The sequence below is a fragment of the Kogia breviceps genome, chromosome 4 (genome assembly GCF_026419965.1).
Source record: "Kogia breviceps isolate mKogBre1 chromosome 4, mKogBre1 haplotype 1, whole genome shotgun sequence".
NCBI classification, from domain to species: Eukaryota; Metazoa; Chordata; class Mammalia; order Artiodactyla; family Physeteridae; genus Kogia; species Kogia breviceps.
Genome location: NC_081313.1, coordinates 76,066,656 through 76,082,230, shown reverse-complemented (window position 1 = coordinate 76,082,230; position 15,575 = coordinate 76,066,656). Strand labels below are relative to the sequence as shown.

The following is a 15,575-nucleotide window of genomic DNA, read 5'->3' as shown; positions in this document are numbered from 1 at the left end:
TGGGTACCTGGGGATGGGGAAATGTAGACATGACACTGTTTTCACAGACAGTTAAAAAGGAGTCGAAGTGTTTGAGTCCAGAAAATTGGACAGTGCTGTTTATCATCCTAACAATGCCACTGCATGTTGCAAAGAGGGAGAGAGGGCTATAAATCGTCTTCGCTTTTGTCCAGAGCTGGGTCAAATATTTTTCTTCCAGGAACAAAAAAATAATAATTCAGCTTGTCTGGAACTTGATAGCTCTCACGAAGATAACAGCAGTGACAACTGTTTTTGAAGGGCAAAAATTTGTCCTATCTTGAGTATTACAAATCAGGCTACACTTGGGGGGAAGAGAGGAGTGAAAACAATAGCAGCCTGCATGTGTCAAACATGGATATTGTCATCTGTAATTTTCCAAGAATTACTCAGCAAAAGAACACGTGTGCGGAGGGCTCCAGAGGGCATTTAAATAATCCCAGAGCTCACTGCCCTGGCTTAGACTTGGAATGGGCCGTGGCTCCTTGGTCAGGAAAGTCTGTTCAGAGAGGCCTGTATTTCGATTGCTGGTTGGCTTGGGGTTGGTGACCACAGTAAATAACAGCTAGTTTCTGCGACTGCTTGGATTGGTTGTCCCCTGGGGAGAGGGGACAACTGGAAGGAGGAATCAGAATGGCCTTGCACCACTGCAGCAGTGGCTGAGGTCGGAAGAACGGCTTTCTATGGCAAGGAGGCTAGTGATGCTGGTTTATCATCATCTTTGGGCACTTCTAGATCTAAAATCCAATAAGTCTTAGGGTGCGATTGAGAGGGGGAGTGACTGAGGGGGTAGTGAGAATATCATTCATTATTTCCACATGGTTCAGCCTATAAAACCAGATTTTGACCTTCATGGAATCTATCTGACTTTTGTTATAGTAAAGCCCTGAAATTTTTTAAAGAAAGGAGAAAAACACTGTATCTTAATTTATGCCCTTGACCTTTGATTCCAGTAGAGATGTACACTTATATCCCGGTATAGGAATTTGAGTGCTAGAAGCAAGCATTGGAAATGTCAAAAAAATTCACAGTGATTAGTTAACTTCCCAAATGATTTTTTTCCTGACATATTCAATGCTGGAAGGGAAACAGAAACATACACACACACACACACACACACTTTCTCCCTTCTACTGCTATTTCAAACATTTTTAAATTCATAGAGTTTTTATGTGAGATTTTTCTTCTGGACATCATTTAGTCATTAGCAGCATCATCAAACATAAAGTAACAACAAAATCTCCTTTCTGCAGAAACACATATGTGCTTGTTTTTAATGTTGAATAACATGAGCATACACTTCTGGCAATAAATGATATGATTTATTGTTAAGGTCAGTTGTAGAGCTGTAGAGAGCTTGTATTGAAACTCAACATGCCAGCTCTGAATCACCCTTTCTCTGCTGATAAACACTGAGCTGCCATCCATTTATGGCCATTTTCCCTTGCCTGTTGCTGCTTTATTATTAAAGCCACCTTAAAGGTCCATTCCGGTAGCAGACATTTCCCGAGAAATGTTAATAAGTGGAAACCCTTGGTGAAGTCTAGTACTTCAGTGCCCCTGCTTGAAGTCAACCTGTGTTTTTTTAGCCAGTTTGTTGATATTCTATACCACTCATCTCTCTTTTTGGTCATCTTTTAATAGAGAGGGTGTTCGGAGTGGCACACGGTTAGACGTTAGCACACCTGGTTAACCAGTTCACCAAAACAGAGATGTCAAGTAGAACATGCCAGGGTGGAAACAACCCCAGATCTCTGGAGTGGCATCTGTTGTTATCCAGTGTTTGGTTGTCTGAGATTGACACCCTGGTTCTAACATATTTTCAGGTCTCATTACCAAAGTTGATTGAAAGCGAGCGCTTAAATGACTGTGTGAATTTAACTGTATTCTTCTGTACAGGATGCCGACAAACGGTGTGTTTTCCATATGAAAGGATTGTGAGCTGATTTTCATAAATCCAACCCTTTATTTGAGTGATATATAAGAAGGTTTTGCTTTTTTTCACTCATAACGCAATTGATAGTATAAAAATCTTATCTGAACAAAAAGAAAATTTCAAATGTAATAATTTACAATAGACTTTCAGGGACTTGCATCATAGAGGGAAGAATCGTAGAGTGGAAAGCTTATATTCTGGAAATACAAAGTTTTTAATATAGGAAATGAAAACAGGAAAGGATCCTTCAAGTTTCTATTTACCAGTTTCCGTCTCTCGACTGGCTCTCGCAGTGGTGAAAGTAAGTCTTGGCTATCAGATGTGTCTGAGTGGGAGAAGGGTAATTTCCTACTTTAAAAAATTCATTGGTTCCTCTATTTAAAGTTTGTGTATAGAGTCATGCGTAATGGAGTTTCATGAGAAAACAAGTGTGTTTTTTGCCATATGAGCAGGTACTGACCTCTAGCTCTCATTATTTCTCTGTTTTCTCATATGGTATAATAGTGGGGTCAGGTCAATGGGTCCTCTTATAGGATAAAAGTAAAAAAGATTAATAAATGTGCCAAAGCCTCACTTTAATTGAACCTGAAGCATATGTTGCAAGTATGTAAAATACGTCCCAGATGTTTCACCAGGGCTAGTGTCTTGGCTTTCCCTGATTACCACAAGGCAGCTATTAGTCCTGTAACCTTTGGACTTGGGGGTAAATGGGGTATTACGTGGCACAGAATGAGAGCACCTGTTTTCCATTCAGCAAAGACCCCTGGCAGGCTGTGCCTAAGCCCATTCATATGTTTTCACTTAGCAGATTGTTGGGCGATTATGAAAAGTGTCTTTCTTTAGAGCCAGCATTGATATTAGTCACTCACAATGAAAGGACAAGTCATTGGCTACTTGACAAGGTCCGTGTGAGCAGAAACTGAAGTTGTTCACTTCTTTTGAGCTTGGAGTGTTTTCCCTCAACATACTTACATAGATGGCGTATATAGACACAGGTATAAGAAGTTGAAGCAAAGATGATAATTACTTAACAGAATCGTTTTGTAATAGCTTTTCTTTAGTACTGACTTTAGCACCTGGGAAGACTTTGGTTAAAGTTGGTAAAAACAAAGTCGTGATTTACCTGACTTCGCAGATCTTGAAGTTTTTCCACATTATGGACCATGAGTATTTTTTCGTAAGTTCTTCCTTTTTACTAAAACAGCTAATCATTAATCAGGTGAGGGTTTGTGATACTCAGACTTATCCTTTATTCTAAGAATCCATTGTCCACATTTGCTTAAATTTAAAATTAGGCGGCTTCTCTCTTAATCCAATTCCATGGTTTCCACAAAGGCAGAGAATATGGGTTTTAAATGGTGAGTCTTAGTTATAAATCATTGACTTGTTAATATTTTCACTTATATCTGCCTTATGTAGTAGCTCTAGGTTAAGCTTTGCTGGAGATGAAATTTTTCTTGAATTAAATGTTAGAAAGACATCATCTTGCATTCTCATTTGCCTTTGTTGTAAAGCATTCTTTCAGCCATCAACCACAAAGTCACAGTTTGATCTGATTTTTTTACCTGACACCAAATTCTGCCTTTGTGGTTAATACAATATCTTTATAAATAAGGCTTAGATAAATTACCTACGTGGAACTATCAACAAACCATATAATAGTGTTTTTCACCATGTTACATATAATAATACAGTGGTCAATCTGCATAATCTAGACATCTAATTAATGAAGATTAGCTTTTGTTTTGTAGCTTTAAAGGTTTAGGCATGCTTCCCATGTTATGTCCTACCCTTATAATAGGATCCAGCTGCAGTATCAGGAAACAGAAGATAGTATGCAGGTTTTCCTCAGGAAAAACATGGATCCAAATGCGTGGCATTCTAGTAATGTTTATCGAAAAAAGATATTAAAATGTTCAGACATTTATGCTTACATTGCTTCTCTTTTTTCTTCAGCCATTATGTCAAGGTTACTGTGTTTCAAGATAAGTAGCTACAATGAATGAAATATATCTGACTTACGTCAGAACACAGATTATTTGCCTTAATTCTCAAGATCTGTATTTTCTGGTTTGATCCTCCAGCCCTAAACATGTATATAATATACCCAAGAGGCATACATCTCTGCATCTCAAATCAACTGTGGGGGGGGGAGAAAGAGATAACTCTAATAAGTAAGTGGTATGAGAGGAGCTTTTAATCTGACAAAAAGATATTTTCTAGTTATAGTCAATGAAATAACTACATGGTGGGGAAATGGATTAAAGCTTTGGAGAAAGGCAGGAAAAGAGGGGACAAAAAAAATCCTAACTTATCTTTAAGTGGAATATCATTGTATTAGCTTATTAGTATTTTATTTTTTATTTTATTATTTTTATTATTTATTTTAAAATTTTGTAGTTAGTATTTTATTAGTAGTATTATTGGTGTTACTGCTGCATAACAAATTATCACAAACTTAGAGGCTTTTTTTATTTTAAAATATTTATTTGCTAGGGCTAGCAATAATGCATTATAAAATATTAGAATAGATTTCTGTTTCTTTTTTTCATATTTTAATTTTATTGGAGTCTAGTTGATTTACAATGTTGTGTTAGTTTCAGGTAGACAGCAAAGTGATTCAGTTATATGTATACATATTGTCATTCTTTTTTAGATTCTTTTCTCATATAGGTTATCACAGAATATTGAGTAGACTTCCCTGTGCTATACAGTAGGTCCTTGTTGGTTAAATCTTCCTTATATATGGTAGTGTGTGTATGTTCATCCCAAGCTCCTGATTTATCCCTCCCCCCCTCGTTTCCCCTTTGGTAACTGTAAGTTTGTTTGTGGTGTCTGTAAATCTATTTCTGTTGTGTAAATATGTTCATTTGTATCTTTTTAAATTAGATTCCACATATGAGTGATATCATGTGATATTTGTCTTTCTCTGTCTGACTTTCTTCACTTAGTATGATAATGTCTGGTTCCATCCATGTTGCTGCAAACAGCATTATTTCATTCTTTTTTATGGCTGAGTAATAATATTCCATCGTATATATGTAGCACATCTTCTTTATCCATTCCTCTGTTGATGGACATTTAGGTTGCTTCCATGTCTTGGCTATTGTAAATAGCGCTGCAGTGAGCATTGGCATGCGTGTATCCTTTCGGATTGTGGTTTTGTCTGGATATATGCCCAGGAGTTGGATTGCTGGATCATATCGTAGTTCTATTTTAAGTTTTTTAAGGAACCTCCGTACTGTTCTCCATAGTGGTTGCATCAGTTTACATTCCCACCAACAGTGTAGGAGGGTTCCCTTTTCTCCACACCCGCTCCAGCATTTGTTATTTGTAGACTTTTTGATAATGGTCATTCTGACTGGTATGAGGTGATACTTCATTGTAGTTTTGATTTGCATTTCTCTAATAATTAGTGATGTTGAGCATCTTTTCATGTGTTTTTTTGGCCATCTGTATGTCTTCTTTGGAAAAATGTCTATTTAGATCTTCTGCCCATTTTTTGATTGGATTGTTTGTTTTTTTGACATAGAGCTGCATGAGCTGCTTGTATGTTTTGAAAATTAATCCCTTGTCAGTTGCTTCATTTGCAAATATTTTCTCCCATTTTGTGGGTTGTCTTTTCAGTTTGTTGATGGTTTCCTTTGCTCTGCAGAAGCTTTTAAGTTTAATTAGGTCCCATTTGTTTATTTTTGTTTTCATTTTCATTATTCTAGGAGGTGGATCAAAAAAGATATTATAGCAATTTATGTCAAAGAGTGTTCTGCCTATATTTTCCTCTAAGAGTTTTATAGTGTCTGACCTTACATTTAGGTCTTTGCTACATTTTGAGTTTATTTTTGCATATGGTGTTTGGGAGTATTCTCATTTCATGCTTTTACATGTAACTGTCCAGTTTTTCCTGTGCCACTCATTGAAGAGACTGTCTTTTCTTCATTGTATAGTCTTGTCTCCCTTGTCGTAGAATAATTGACCATAGTGTGTGAGTTTATTTCTGGTTTAAAACCATATGCATTTATTAGCTGTCAGTTCAGTAGATCAGACGTCCAGGTGTGGCTCAACTGGGTTCTCTGCTGAGTCTCACACTCAAGGTATCAGTCAAGCTGAGTTCCTGTCTAGAGGCTCTGCAGAAAAATCCACTTTCAAGCTCATTTAGTTTGTTGGTAGAATGAAGTTCCTTGTAGTTGGAGGACTGAAGCCCTTGCTTTCTTGTTGGCTTTCTGCTCTTCATCTCCACTTTCCATGGCAGCATCCATCTTTTTTTTTTTTTTTTCGCGGTACGCGGGCCTCTCACTGCTGTGGTCTCTCCCGCCGCGGAGCACAGGCTCCGCAGCCCCAGCAGCCATGGCTCATGGACCCAGCCACTCCGCGGCACGCGGGATCCCCCCAGACCGGGGCACGAACCCGTGTCCCCTGCATCGTCAGGCGGACTCCCAATCACTGCACCACCAGGGAAGCCCCCCATCCATCTTTATATCCATCAGTGGAGAATCACCCCTGTCTCAAATCTCTTTCATACTTCAAATCTGTTACTTCAGGAAGAGCCTAGTTGTTTTAAGGGCTCACCTGATTAGGTCAGGCCCACCAAAGATAATCTCCCTTTTTAAAGTGAACTGTGCCGTGTAACATAACCTAATCATAGGAATAACTATCCCATCATATTCTAAAATCCCCCTCACATACAAAGGCAGGGGATTATTCAGGACATATACACCAAGAAGCAGGAATCTTGGCAGCCATCTTAGAATTCTGCCTGATACAACCGTCTAGTACCACCCATGCTCTAGAACAAAAATGGAACAGTCTTTCCATTTCTTGTTTTGCTAGACCCTGATATAACTATCCTACAGTAAAGAAATTAGAAAAGCCTGCCTGCCTAGACATGTCCTTTCAAACATTATAAGAAACATCTCATACCAGAGGTATAAACTGAGATATATTTTATAGTCATAGTACAATATGTTCCACTTGCTTATTATCTAATTCACCTCTGCAGTGAGGGCGGTTGGGCATGCAGAAAGCCCGATGGGCTCTTTACCCTTGTTGCTTCCTTCTGGGGAGAAGAGCAAATAAGAATAAAATTGGCAAAAAGTGGGAAAGGGTCCATTCCTCCTATTGGGAACCTGTTGATGCCTGGACCCACTAAGCAGATAGCCTACTGACCTTAAGTCAGTAGAAACAGTCTCTACTACCTCTAGAATCATAGCAAAATTAAAACTGGTGGATACCCAGGACGGGCAAAAGAAGGCTGCCTTGCTGCCCCATGGTCTTCCGTCTCCTGGAAGGCAGGAGGCCTTCTGCCTGCACACATGCAGTTCACTCTCCCATCTGGCCTCCTCAGGAGCTGCCTCTGCACATCCCTTGGGCCAGAGCCCATCCAGCACACATGGCAGGCCCCTGGAGCCAGGCTCCGTAACACTGTGACCCTAACTGGGGCATCAGGGGATCTGTCCACAATGACTGAGCTTTGCTTGATAGGTGGCATGGACCAGAGTCCTTAGCAGGAGTCTAGGATTAGGGGCCTCTGGCACCAGGTGTTTCTCATCTCAGGACCCCCTTATGGGCCAGTGGAATTTCTGCAATTCCATGATCCCTTTCTTTGAGCCCCTGACACTCAGCAGATCCCAGTCCATCCTCTCCCTGCCCCTTCTAGACCTCATTTTAAAATGAGGAAACCATAGTTCATACAACTTAAGTGAATTGCCAAAGGTGATATAGACAATAAGTGGCAGAGGCAGGGCTAAAACTCAGGTTTCCAAGTATGGCATCTTTACCCTTCCTTAAGGTTTTCCACTTAAAAAAAAAATGTAGATGCAAATTATCTCAGGGATGATCTTGAGTAGCACAATCAGAGAATATACTATCCAACCCAGCTAGGGGCTGTTTACATCTAGGTTTCCACTTCTTCTCACTGTTCTCTTATGCTTTCAGCTCTTTCCCATCATACCAGCTAAGGGACTATGTGGTAGACAGAATAATAGCCCCTCAGAGAGGTCCCTGTCCTAATCCCTAGAACCTGAGAATATGTTACACTGCGTGGCAAAGAGGCATTAGGTAGCAGATGGGATGAAGGTTGCTAAACAGCTCACTTTACAGTAGGGAGATTATCCTGGATTATCTGAGTGGGCCCAATATTACAAGTGTCCTTAAAAGTGGAAGAGACCATCAGAGTGTGCAGCAATGGCCAAAACCAATGCTCAGAACCTTCCCAGCAAGAAAGAAGAGCTGCTGAAACATCTGGACCACCTGAAGGTTGAGCTCTCCCAGGTGCACATCACCAAAGTGACAGGCGGCGTATGGTCCAAGCTCCCGGAGACCTGAGCTGTCTGCCAGTCTGTCACCCTTGTTCTCACCATCATTAACCAGATTCAGAAGGAGAACCTCAGAAAGTTCATAAACCCCAGGATCTGCTTCCCAAAAAAGCATGTGCCCTGCACCTCAGGCTCAACAAGTACAAGTACAAGGAGAACCTGCCAATCAAGAAACAGCAACTGGAGGAGCAGCCATTAGAAGACCCACCATGGGAACACACAGTCAGGGCCAGAGCATTGGCATTAATAAAACACACACTGATTGGGGGCGGAGCAGGGAGGTGAGCAGCTGTACTGGCTTTGAAGGAAGAGGAAAGGGGCCATAAGCCAAGGAATGTGGGCAGCCTCTAGAAACTGGAAAGGCCCCTAGAGTCTCCAGAAAGAAATGCAGTCTTGTCCACATCTTGACCTTAGGCCAGTGAGATCCATTTTCAACTTCTGAACTGCCGAACTGTAAGATAATAAGTTTGTGTTGTTTAAGCCTAGGTTTATGATAATTTGTTACAGCAGCAATAGGAACTAATACAGGCACCTTCCAACTGCATTTTCTATACTTCTCAAAAAAAGTGCTTCATTTTAAAAGCACTAGATCTGAGTTCCTAATTTTTCCCTATTATCTTAGTCCTACTCTTCTGTAAAAATATGGCTCTACAGTTCTTCATTTAATATGGAACCTAAAAACAGAATCTAACAAAACAAGTATTTTTATCCAAATTGCCTTAGTTTTTATTTCAGGAAAGTTTGTCCAAAAGGAGAGTGGGTTAGAGCCCATCTCTAGTGCAGTTGGTTACCTTCCTATTGAGGAACCTCTATTATTCATTGGTGAGTGGCGCACCAAGGCATGGTTAACTTCATTTTTCAACAGAAGTTCACTTCCTCACAACATTCATTCCATTGCTTAAAATGTTTCACCCTGCAAAGAACCAGGGCAGACGGTACTAGCCTTATTTAGGTCACAGACCCTTTCAGAATCTAAAGGCAGCTGTAGACATTCTCCCCAGAAGAAAACATATAAACACATATACAAATAACTTTTTCGTGCCATTTTTTTTGCAATGGAAACTGAATTATTTTACAGAGACTATAACGTATCTTCCTAAAGTCTCATCTCTGTTGTTCTCACCACATTTCTCGTGACATTAATGCCTATTTTCCTCAAACACCTGAGATAAATGCAAATTTTTCAAGTAAAAATAAAGTTGAATTCAGCTCAAAAGTAAGCTTCTTCAAGAAGGCTGATGTTTGACTTTGATATTAAAATTACGGAGTGGTTTTTTTGACACAGCAATAGGCTTGTTATTTTTGACATCTGTTTGACTATGACTTTTCAGTTTCACAGCAATAAGTGCTTAAAATACTGATTTGGCAAAAGAAAACAGTAACAAACAAAATGGGAGCTGCTGTGGCTTTATTAGATGAGGGTTAGGCATACTGAGATTCCCAGAGTTCTTCAAAATCCTTGTTGAGATCATGCCTTGAGAAGTCTGCATCATTAATGCTTTGTCATTTTTTTTTTTAAAGGATCAAGTATTCATGGTTGCATGTTAAGGTCATCAGAGGCAGGATTAGCTTTCAAAGGGTTATCTAAGGATTCCAGCTGTCTATGGGTTTCTACCTGTAAACAAATTGGGAAGCTTTGGCACTCCTTGTTCCAGTTTGCAGAAGCCCTTCTCCAGCCTTGGAATGTTTAGTTAGGTAGCTGTCTGCCCCCCGCGTGTCCCTACAGAGTGGCTGTTGAGCTAAAAGAATTTAAATGAAAAGATTGATTACCTAGGTAATTTGGCAAGAATATCCATCAAGTAAAGCTAACTATGATTGGACTATTTCCTTTTGGGTTATTCTAATAGTTGGATTTCCTTTGCCTCAAAAAAGAGGAACTTTCATTTGAAGGTCAACCAAACATTTGAAGACAGGTCCTCTGGAAAGCTAGTTAACTTCTGTATTGCAGAAATGAATTGACTCTTCTACTCCCATTTCTTGACAAAACGTCTTGAAATAGAAGTGTGTCAGCCCTGGTTCTCAGGAGGTTGACAACGTTCATAGAAATAGAGACAAGTTTTTCATGATCGCTGGCAGAGTCGTTGACACTGGCTGACACAACTGCATGTTGAGATGAAGAGCATGTTTCTTCACCAAAGCAGCAGAACCAGATGTGTTGCCAAGCGCCACAGATGCTCCATCTGAGCGCTGAGTGCCAAGATTTTTATTCTGCCTGAAAGTTTGTTTGGCAAAGAAATTCTTCACCATGTTAAAGACGTTGACTCTGCAGGTTCTAAAAGGAGTTCACGAAGTAGGAATTCTTCCTTGATTGTGACAACTTGCCAACAGGAGTTGGCTATGCAAATGGAGGTATCTATTTTCTCTAAGTTACATGCAAAAAATGAAATATTAAAGAAAGGTCAGAAACTCTGTAGTGATGACATCATTTGATGAGAACACAAGTTCAGGAAATGTGTGGCTTCACCAAAATATTTCAGTGGCCTCTGGGTTATTTCTCTTGGTGATATGTTGAACTCAAAAAATGTTTTAATACAAGTCCTTTTTCTTGGGGAAAATCCAAAGCCAGGTAAAGTTCCAGTCTGTAAAACTCAAGATATTTTTATATAAAGAAAAAGATCCACAATGTCTAATAGATTTTTAGAGTATGCAGCCTAAGGTACTCCTTCAAGTTTATTGGTTCCGTGCTTTCCATGGGCCAAAATCTTGTCACACAAGAAATACTGCACTTTTTGTGTTTCATCACACTCCATAATTAGTGTAGAATTAATAGATATAAAAACTTCATAGGGGCTTCCCTGGTGACGCAGTGGTTGAGAATCCGCCTGCCGATGCAGGAGACGCGAGTTCGTGCCCTGGTCCAGGAGGATCCCACATGCCGCGGAGCGGCTGGGCCCGTGAGCCATGGCCGCTGGGCCTGCGCGTCCAGAGCCTGTGCTCCGCAATGGGAGAGGCCACAACAGTGAGAGACCCGCATACCGCAAAAAAAAAAAAAAAAAAAAAAAAACTTCATGGTACTTTTTTTTTTCTTCGAAATTTTCCAACTTTAGCTAGACTCAAAGTAAACAAAGATATATGGCTATAATCATGTTAGCAGGGTGTGTTTTCTTAGATTCCTATCAACAGGAAACTATTCTAGAGGTCTTAACATGGTAGTGACAATGTCACCTGTCTCTTTACCTTCTATAGCATCTATGGCAGATTGCCTTCTTTTCAAAATGTACTTTCCAGCCTACTGATCTCCGACTTGGCCACGTAACTCACTTTGGCTGACCCATGCCACTTCCCAATATGAAGGCTCAAGAGCCATCCTTGGCTCTGCCATTGCTCTTTTTTTCCCCCTGAAACACAGCTGGAACTGTCCATGTAGGAGGTCTTCAGTCAGCCTGAGTTCTGGAATAAAGATGACATGAAGCCAACCCATATGGACAGGTAATGTGAGCAAAATATAAGCCTTTGTTTTTATAGGCCTCTATGAGTTTGAGGTCTTTTCTCACTGCAACATAATTTAGGCTAGGCTGATAGATACAGCATTCTATGCCATATCCTCTGCGTGAATCAATGTCCTGATATAATTTGACAGACTTTTTTTTAAAAGCAATCAAAGTCTCAGATAGGAAGTTTTAAAATGTTATTTTCTTCCTAAATTCACAAACATATTCCCACCCCTTTAAGCCCAATCTCAGGTATAGGTTGAACTATTTTGCCATTGTGTCCTTCTTATTGAAAACGGATACTTTTTTTTTTTTTTTTACCATAAACATATATTGAAGGACAAGTCACTGGGTAAACAGAGAGAAATATGACACAATATGGGCCTTTCAGGAGTCACTGTCTGATGGGACCCTTGGTGATGTAAACGAATACTTGTAATACAGTGAGAAAAATGCTATAATAAAGTTGTGAACAGAAATCTGGGTGAGGGGCTTCCTTGGTGGCGCAGTGGTTGAGAGTCTGCCTGCCGATTCAGGGGACGCGGGTTCGTGCCCCGGTCTGGGAGGATCCCACATGCCGTGGAGCAGCTAGGCCCGTGAGCCATGGCTGCTGAGCCTGCGCGTCCGGAGCCTGTGCTCCGCAACGGGAGAGGCCACAACAGTGAGAAGCCCGCGTACCACAAAAAATAATAATAATAATAAAGAAATCTGGGTGAGAAAAACAGGAGGGTGACCATCTTCATAGGACTGTCTGCAAATGTTGCATGGAGAAAATGGCATTTGGTTTGGGTCCTGAAGGATGAATGAGGATGTATGAGGAAGTGTGGTGTGTAAAGTCAAGGAGTATGTGGGGTAGTAGGAGCAGAAATGGAGGAAAATGACACTGGACAGGGAAATTTAGGGTTGTTAAGGCTTTAGCATCATCACCTAAGGAATTTGAATTCTATTCTCCAAGCAGTGAAGAATAAAAGGCAGTTCTAAAGTAGAGATTTGTCATGATGAAACTTGTACTTTACAAAGGAAACTTTGGCAATGGGGAGGAGGATGGCATGAAAAGAGATGAGACTTGAAGTGGGGAAATAGGCTAGAAGGTTCCACAGTTGCTCCAGCCATCAGTAATGGCATCTTACACCTAAATGATAATAATGACGATAGAAAGAGACAAATTTGAGAGATATTTTTAATAGTGGCTGTAAGAAGATTATTGAAAAATTTTATGTTGGATAGAGTAAGGGGAAATTGAGGGTTTTGGATGACTCGGAAATGCCTAGCTGAGGCATCCTAATATGTATGTAGCACTTCAGTGTTTCAAAGTGCTTTCCCTTCCTTACCTTATTTAATGTTCTCGATGACTCTGTGTATTGGTTTATCAAGTATCCTTCCCATGCTTCAGTATCAGGAAGATTAACTTGGCTAGTGAGGAAGCAGATAAGATTAGAAACCAGATAATGTGACTAAATTAGAGAAGTAGTTGAGCCTAGAAACCAGTTAACTTATCTAATAGAGAAGAAGCTAAGACTAGGAATTAAGTAACTTCTCTGATGATGAAGAAACTGAGATCGGAAAAGAAATCCTCTCATTAATTTTCCTTCCCAGCAAAGCCTGTTGACCCACCTAGAGATGACAACTAGGCCACTTGGAATGCAATTCTGCAGAGCCAGAGCCTGTTCTGTCCAGTAGAGACAGAGAAAGTATCCTATATGCCTGCCCCAGTCCTCTTTTCCCTGCGTTCTAGGTCTTGAGAGAGTGTTTGGAAAAATGATGGCAACAGGTCTATTAATAGTGCCTTTTTCCCATTCACCCATTCAGTGTGCTTCCAGTAAGTAAACACAGATCCTAGGTGGAAGCAAGAAGTATGAATGTAAAAGGAGGCCAAATATTTTTGATGCCTCAAAAGTTGGTTCAGAGCAGAACATATATAGTCACCATGCTTATTCTGGCCTTGATCTAAGAGTCATTAGGAAAATATGATGCTGGAGGAATATGGCTCAGTTGAGAAGCAGCTACTATTGTCACTATTTGTCTGATGAAGACAGAAACCTCTGAGGCATAAAGTAACTCACTAAAAGTCACAAAAGAAGTAAAACAACCAAACTTCAAACTCTAGTCTGTTGCCTCCAAAGCCTACCACTTTTTTGTATAACAGCCTTACCCAACCCCCAGAAAACAAAACTTAGTGACCTAAAGCAATAATTTTCCATTTCTCCACTATGCAGTGTGTTGACTGGGCTTACCTGGGCAGTTCTTTCCTGAATCTCTCATGTGGTTCCGGCCAGATGTCTGGGGCTGTGGTCATCTAAAGGCTGGACATTCAGGGTGGCTCAGTCAGATGACTAGAGGTTGTTGCTTGTGTCTCCTAACATGGCAGCTGGGTCCTGAGAGGAAGAATTCAAAATCGTGTGTTTCAAGAGGTCCAGGTGGAAGCTGCAAGGCTGCTTATGACCTAACCTTGGAAGGTTCCAGAATGTCACTTCTGTCATATTCTATTAGTCAAGCAAGTCCCTAAAAGCAGCCCAGATTCAAGGAGAGGGTGAATTCGATTCTCCCTCTTCATCAGGAGTGTCAAGGTCATATTGCATAAGAACCTAAAGGATAAGAGATGTTGTGTGGCCATCTTTCAAAGATAAAATCAGCCACAATTTCCCAAGAGCAAAAACTTCTAATAGATGTCCTGTAGCCTTCAGGAATATGGAGCCTATTACCAGGAGACTCTTTGTCTAAGGTTTATCTGCACATAGTGCTGGATTAGGTTATCTCAAAAATTAAACAAACATAGCACTTTCAAATTGCCAGGTATATCCAAGTTTTATCATGCTATTTCTTTTCATTTCACTTTTGGTTTTGATTTATGAGAGGAGAAGCAGCAAAGGATTGACTGAAATTGTCATTCTCAACTTCTCCACTGAAAACTCAAAGGGCTCCCTCAATCTCTCCTCTTTTGCTTTGCCCATAGATAAAGATGTAGTCCCCAAATTTCACCTTCTACCTAAGCTCTCCCTTGAAACTAATTGGGGGGTGGGGGTAGGAAGGAGTTGTAAAGAATCCTTTTTAAATTCCTATTTAAGTTGTAATGGACATTCATCGTCCTCCACTGATGGAGGACGAAATGCTAGTCCTGTGTTCTGGAAGTACTTATTTACTCTGCCTGGCTGCCAGAAATAAAAAGCCAAGTGAGGAAAAGAGGTGGTACAACATTTCCGTCTTAAAACATAAGAGTTTCTACTTTTCAGAAAATGTACTTGGAATTGCCAACAGTTCACATCTGGTATTTTATTAATTTGTTCAAGGACATTTCTCATAGGATTTCAAAGATCACTTATATCTCTAAAAATTGTGCTGTAAGAACTCTGAGTAACGCGGCCAAGCCTCTTTCCCAGGATCTTTGAAGCTAATGTTTCTCTGCTGTAGTGAGGTGACATTACGTGGATGTTAAAATCAACATTCAGCACGTTATGCACGTGAATTCTGTTACTTGGTTCTGGTTTCTTAGCTGAGTCTTTTGATCAGCAGTGATTTTGGAATGGGGACAGTATCTGTATTCTTTGTGATTCCACACCTGAATATTATGGAGACACACACGGCAATATGATAAACGAATATACAGCTGTTTCAGTCTGATAATGTAAGATTTTTATTGATTATCCAACAGAGTAACTACTCTGGATATTAGATTTGCTTGTCTCAACCTTCAGTGCCTAGGGTACTTGAACAAGTTCTTTTCCATTGAGTTGACCTCAAAGTCACATAGTTTCTGAATCAACGTCCTCGGATTTCATACTTTGGCAATGTCTTTCCTTTCTAATGGGGTATATTAGAGAAAATGTGTCACCTTTTGCACCATGTAATACCAAATCAGATCAGAATTCATGCACAATTATG

General features: G+C 40.2%; 1 protein-coding gene across 13 annotated transcripts in view; it reads left to right on the top strand.

The window, feature by feature from the left end:
• Nucleotides 1-15,575, top strand: part of MCTP1 (multiple C2 and transmembrane domain containing 1) — a 540,048-nt gene that overhangs the window by 464,193 nt on the left and 60,280 nt on the right. The gene's annotated exons all lie outside the window — the stretch shown is intronic.